The 6894-nt window shown below is 40.0% G+C and overlaps 1 long non-coding RNA gene across 1 annotated transcript; it reads right to left on the minus strand.

Annotated features, from left to right (window-relative positions):
• Positions 1-1470: 1470 nt before the first annotated feature.
• LOC125750997 (uncharacterized) lies at positions 1471-6630 on the minus strand. The gene is made up of 3 exons (XR_007400481.1): positions 6412-6630; positions 3896-3971; positions 1471-1485 (listed from the first exon to the last, which is right to left on the minus strand). It is a non-coding gene; the product is annotated as an uncharacterized LOC125750997 (long non-coding RNA).
• Between the last annotated feature and the right edge of the window lie 264 nt (positions 6631-6894).

Genomic DNA, 6894 nt, shown 5'->3' on the forward strand with positions numbered 1-6894 from the left:
CCCATTGCTTCCAGGATAGGCTCCGGACTCCCCGCGACCCAGTAGGATAAGCTGTTTGGAAGATGGATGGATGGATGGATGGATGGATGTATTTATTGCCTCGTTGCTTGAATATCACGATGAATATTGCTGCATGAGTTTTATCTACACTCTACAAGTTACTTTTTAAATATTTGCTAAACATTTCTGCAAGGCAATATAGAGGATTTAATTCAGAGGTTTTACTGTTACATGAACATCTGTGAGAATGAGTGTGAATGTACTGAACCTAGAGTATCCTCTCTGAACTTCTACAGTTTTCACACCCGATTTCCACGCCAGTGATTCTCTGCTGTCTGACAACCCCAGAGCAATATTTCCCAACCTGACCCCCAGGGACCCCCACATTTTTGCTCCCTCCCAGCTCCTGGTAAAAACATGGACCATCTGGGACTCCCCAAGGACCAGACTGAGAAATACTGCTCTAAAGGATTCTGCATCACCACATTTTGCTGGTTTGCAAATGCTTGCTCCTGTTCCAGTATACAGGTCAGCTGTCTCACCAGTTCTACTAGTGGCCAGTGTGTGCTTGTACTTTCTCCAATAAACAGTGAGCTTTTCACACTTACTTGTAAATCATCTTTAGAATGGCCTAAATACTCCGATGAGTGTAGATCACTTTTCCCTAACACAGGGAGAAGCAGATATATTAATGTCAGGAGTCTCTAAGGTAGATGCTACCTTGAGACATTGTTAACACTGCCTAGTGTTGTTCTCCAAAAACACCCCTTCATTGTTTAAAACGATTCCCCATGCTCTCACTGTAGATTGTTCAATTATGTTATGTAAATCATTTCCATACAACCATCAGACACTTTGGAAAAGAAAACCTACAGTATTCTACCGTATGATACCTACTTACAGTACAACATACACACCTCACCAATATAAGATCTGATCTATTGGACACAGTATCTTACAGCCTATAGGTCAAATTGAGTCACTCAGCCAATCTTTTCACCAACCTGAGAGTTATCTGAACACTTAAACCATGAAATGTCTTTTTGTTACCAGTCCAATAGTAATTAAGTAACAATTCGTTAGAGGCTATTTGTTTGTGCTAAAAGAAAAACACATTGCAGTTGGGTTCATTATAAATGACAGCAGCTGCAGCCCATACAGACAGAGAGATGAAGAGAAGATCGAGAGAGGCTGAATAAACATTTCTGCTGTGTGGCTCAAACAAGGACTGCTGTAAAACATGACTCTACTGCCAGAACCAGGCCCCGGTGTTGACTGACTGTTCAATATCTTAGAATTATTTAGTTTTATTTTACATTTGACTTAAATGCTGAGGGATCAATTTCACGAATAAGCAATGGCGAAGAAAAAAAGTGCATACTGGAGTTTACATTCACAAAAGAACTCCTCTAAAAGACTGGAATGACCTTGAAGGTGTAGCTGGTGGGACGTGCCACCACACAGCAGAGACTCCACATTACTATTCTGAAAAGGAAGCAGAAAGTCTGGGGAGTGACAAGTGAGACAGCCTTGGTGATCTCACCACCGCTGCCAGTTTGCATCAATATCTGGCTTCCTGATCGTGACCATAAAGGAGAGCTCAAGATCTTTGGACCATCCTCTTCATGCATAGTCTCAGGACAGGGATTTGTGGTCTTCACCATAAGGCATGACACTACGTTTTGCCAATCATATTTCACTGCAGGATTGCAAAAGAAGTTCAAGGTTTGATTCACGACATGAAAACGCTGATTATACTACTGGTGTAAAGCAAAACTGCACACATTCTAAATTACATGACAAGCATGGAAATATTTATAGTGTCATTATGGCCTTTTCCCAGAACTAAGGCAAACAAATCATTACACAACAGAGCACAATCTATGCACAGTATCTCAAGAATTTTCGATCATGCATAAAACAGAAAGTGAATTTGCTTAAATTACATTTTTAATATAGCAAACCCCCTCCACTAAGTAGATAAAACTCATGCAGCAATATTCATAGTGATATTCAAGCAATGTGGCAATAAATACATTTTTATATAAAAAAATGATGATAACTACATAAACCAATAAAACATTTTACAGATTCATATGATTCACAACAAGATATTCCTTTGGCTCAGTCTTTTTAAAGCTAAAACACGGTAAAATGATTAAGTTATCAAAAACTGAAGACAGAAAAAAGGTTTATGACGTTATATTAAAGAAAAATAATTTAGTGTGGTCACTATCCAGTAGATTTTCTATCCTACCCGGCTTCTGATGAGCCACACCTGTTCCTGGTATTTATCTGAGAGCAGGTGTGGCTCATCAGAGGCCAGGTAGGATAGAAAACCTACTGGATAGTAGCTCTCCAGGAGTTGGAGTTGAAGGTACTGTATGTGGCCCTGGCTTCGTGATTTTACATCATATTACAGCCAGTAGGATGACAGCACTGGGAGGAGATGTGGCCACACCCCTTTTTTTTGGATTCCTGGAGGAATGACAGGCCTTCGAAGGGCTATTACAGCCCATACAGCACTGCATGGTTTCTACTCGTCCCGAGGTGATGCGGCAGAGGAGGGTGTCAGATAGCATATGGTTTTTTCTTCAGAGCTGGAACCAGCTCAAATTAGTGTTTATTTATATCAGAACTGTTATTCTATTTTTAATACCCTGCCAAGTTACCATAGCCCAAGAATGAGAAGTTTCTCTTTTGTGCTTACATTATGTAGTTTACCTTCACTGTTGAAGTTTTTTGCTATTTAGTTACAGAAGAAAATCAATTCTGGCTAGACGACGGCTGCATGTTTTATTTATGAGCGTAGCACTTAGAGTGGACTCAAGGCAGACTACCAAGCGACGACCTTACATACAACTTGGATCAAACACAAGGAACGATTAAACAGGATGTGCGATAGTGGTCAGCGATCTATTCACACCCATTAGTCTGAGGCCTGGCTGAGGGAGACGGAGGTTAACTACCTTTTTGGGTCATTCAAATCAAACAAAGGAGCATTAGACTAGGTGTGTCATTGACACACCAGACAAACGGAGCAATTTGATCAGGAGTAACAATAGGCAGTTCACAGACTTACTGGAGCCAAAAAATATATATATTTTACACATTTTCTGTACAGTAACAGTTTGAAAAACCAACTCCCCGTAAATGATGTTTAAGCATTTAATCTAATTTATTGAAAAACTGCATTGACTCTAAGACAGTAGTAAGAACCAGAGTCAAAGTATCTTTATTATCCTTATTGCGTGGCTCAGAGGGGTTTGACACTACGCCTGCCATCGGAACGTTGCTGGTTTAAATCCCACCGTTAACAGAGGGGTTTCATGATTGGGCCCCAGAGTAGGAATCTGAACCACCACCACCCTCCCCCCCCCCATTATTCCAGGGTTTGTCTCAAAAAATATGTGCCACTTTGGATAAAAATGGCTACATAAAATGAGTGCAAATGTTTTTTGTCATCTTCAGCTGTATGATTCACGGGTCATAAAATAATTTCAATCACTGTTTGCAGTATAAGAATGCAGCAACCATCAATGACCAAGAGGGATCCTAGATGAGTCGTGAAGCATCCGTGAAGCTGTTAGATCACCAGAAAGATTTACTTTGGTCAGAGAGACGTCACCACTGACTAGGATCCAGTGATATCTTCTGTGTGATTTCTCCAATGTATAGTCTTCCTTTATTTTCATTGACATAGCACTCTAAACATTGGCAGACACCGCATTGCTTGTCAGTTTACTCATATTTTTTATGGAAATGCCGCGTCACTTCATGAACACACACTGAGGTAAATAATTAAAAAAAAGAATTAATGTTAAAAGACCCCAAAATACACACATGCCACTCAATTGTAGTACTTTAGTGACCCCTTGTGGAGAAAGGTACTCACTGCAAATAATGCCCATCCATCCATCCATATTTCCTGTACATGGTTATGAGGAAGCAGTCTTGTATCCTGTCCCGAGCTGCACAACATACAAGGCAGGGAATCATACAGGATGAAACGTTGGTCACAACAGAGCACACATGCAATAAATATGATGCCAACTTATCAACAGTCCGAGTACTAGTGCATTGTACAGCAACAAAGGACAATGGCTTGTGCCCTGCATCTTAAGTTTGTTTTCCATTATCTGCATTAGGAAATTACAGGTAGTATGAATTAGAATATATTTTGTTTACTACAAGTATGCTGTATACTGGGTCACTAAAACTAATATAAAAAATACACAAATATTTCCACCAGAATGCATACAGGCCATTCATTAATCTATTCATTCATTTATTCATTCTATATCATCCCATGCAGGGTCATGGGACTACAAAACCTATTTTGGAGACAATGGGGGGAGAGGGCAGGGAATATCCCAGGAATGGATTATATTTAGAACATACTATAGAAAACTGGGGATTTGTTTGTATTTCGTGAGATTAATAATGGGTAGGAATATTTTGATGGAGAATAACATATGCCAGCACTTGAAAGAAAACAGAACAGCTGTTTACATCTGAGCATTGTTATCCTACACTCTACCAGACGAGTAGACGCTGGACTGAATCACAAATTCTTATATCAAGCTCATTAAAGATGCCAATCTCCTGATTCATGAAGCGCAAATCCCCGGTGCGCTTATCTCCCTATTTTCTGACGGGTTATTATAAGCATGCAGCGCGAGAAAGTGATTTTGAAATATCAGAACGCAAATCAATATGCATGGCTGCTGCTACAATTTACGGAGGAAGAAGCCAATAATCATGCAAAGTGTCTTCATTTGTAGTGCAGAGAACTGTCAGCGTTTAGGGTCCACTAGATATTCGATAGTCTCAATTTAGATTAGTCACACGTGAAATTGCATAGGGGATGTTACGTACAAACTTGGGTTTACCCATCAGCAATGCTAATAAAAGCTGTGGTATTATCTATTTATGTGAGGGGAAAAAGACATTGCACGAGTCAGTACATGCAAAAAGTAATAATTTTGCTTGTTATTTTCATATGGGGGGGGCAGCATGGTGGTGCAGTGTACTCCGGTTTCCCCCCACAGTCCAAAAACATGCTGAGGCTAATTGGAGTCGCTAAATTGCCCATAGTGTGAGTGAATGTGTGAGTGAATGGAGTGTGAGTGTGCCCTGCGATGGGCTGGCCCCCCATCCTGGGTTGTTCCCTGCCTCGTGCCCATTGCTTCCGGGATAGGCTCCGGACCCCCCGCGACCCAATAGGATAAGCGGTTTGGAAAATGGATGGATGGATGGATTATATGGATAAATCCACTTGTCAGTAGTTAATGTTACAGCGTTATTATTCTCATGGGCTACGTCTTATTACCGCCAGGGGGCAGCACTTGTCCACCCTACACCTGTCCACCACTAAAGAAACATGGTAAAGCTCCAGTTACAACATGATAATGCCACAATCAGAATTTGAAGAATAAATATGAAGAATAAAGTCTCCAAACAACAAACTTAAAGAAACCCTCTGCATTTCTATCTAGTCCTAATTATAATTTAATCAATAGTGCGACTCATGTCCAGCGAAGGGAATATGGCGCCACTTTCATTTCACCCGACCAAAGGACATTTCTGTGCTGAAGCGTCTCCTGGGCCACATATCCTTTACCCGCATTAAAATGACATTGCCATGGATTACGGCAACGAGAAACGAAAACTGTCTTGAATACTTAAAAACAGAAATACAGGCAGTTCGCTCTCAGTGTTCATTTACTCTTTTCACTCCCATCATTGACGAAAACTGCACCCAAAATGTTTGTGACTATTGTTATATTACTATGACTATTGACTTACTGATGCAAATCGCAACCACCCCCCAAACAAAAATACAGTCTGCCTTTCAGAGGGTACGCATTCATACAAAAGCAATTAATGCTAAAAAGTTTTTTGAAGCAGCAATAAAACATTTTTTTTTTAAATTTTGTGTTCTGTGCATTTTAGTCAAAAATAAAAAAAGATGTTTAGTGGCAAGATGTCATGTTTGCGTATGTCCATTTCTTCGTACTGCCCAGAGCCCCTCCGGTACTTACAACTTAGTGGATCCTATACTACATATAGGAAATGTAGTAACTGGTGAATCCGTGTTTCCTACAGTTTAAGTAGTTTACCCCAATACTAATACTAAAAGTTTAAATGGATATGTTCTGGCGTACTGATTTATTTTTCTGTGATTATACAGAAGTAGGGCGATATTTTACCCGTGAACATGCCTCCCGAAAAATGGGTTTAGTGACGCGCCTCATATGGCCAACAAGATGATTCTAGAACAAGGACAGACTGCGATTTGAAAGATCTCGCATTACGGTTTTAGAACTATATAAATCCGCTTTTCTTATTTTTTTAACGTGTGGGCACGGAAGTGCTGAAGGAATATAATACCAGCATTATCAGACTTACCATGCTGATAAAAGGCTTGCAAGGGCAGTCCGTTTTTAAAAGTATATGGGAGACCAGTGATGTAGATGCGAAACGAAGAAATGCTACTAAAATAGTAACATTGTAGAAATCCTATCCTGGTATCTGCAAAGACATCCCTCGACAATAGTCATTCTTTCGCCAGTGCCCATGCCGCTGCAAACCTCATTTACTTTCGTATGTTTTCTTCATATATGTACTTTGAACTATATGGTTATAAAATGCAGTGAAAGGCAGAAATTGATATCGCAGGTCAAGTTCTATTTACTTAATTGTCACACTTGTTCACCAGATGCTGTTAATCGTAATCAGGTTTTGATTAGCGCCATTAATCTTCCACAATCGTTTGTTAGGCTAGCCTGTACGGGGGAAGCCATTAACCCCGACAAAAAAGATCCGGAATTGTGTTATTACTGTGTTTTTAGTCTGCTATACTGTACATAGATAGATAGTAAGTGAGTTTGA

This window comes from Brienomyrus brachyistius, chromosome 10 (genome assembly GCF_023856365.1).
Source record: "Brienomyrus brachyistius isolate T26 chromosome 10, BBRACH_0.4, whole genome shotgun sequence".
Classification (NCBI taxonomy): Eukaryota; Metazoa; Chordata; class Actinopteri; order Osteoglossiformes; family Mormyridae; genus Brienomyrus; species Brienomyrus brachyistius.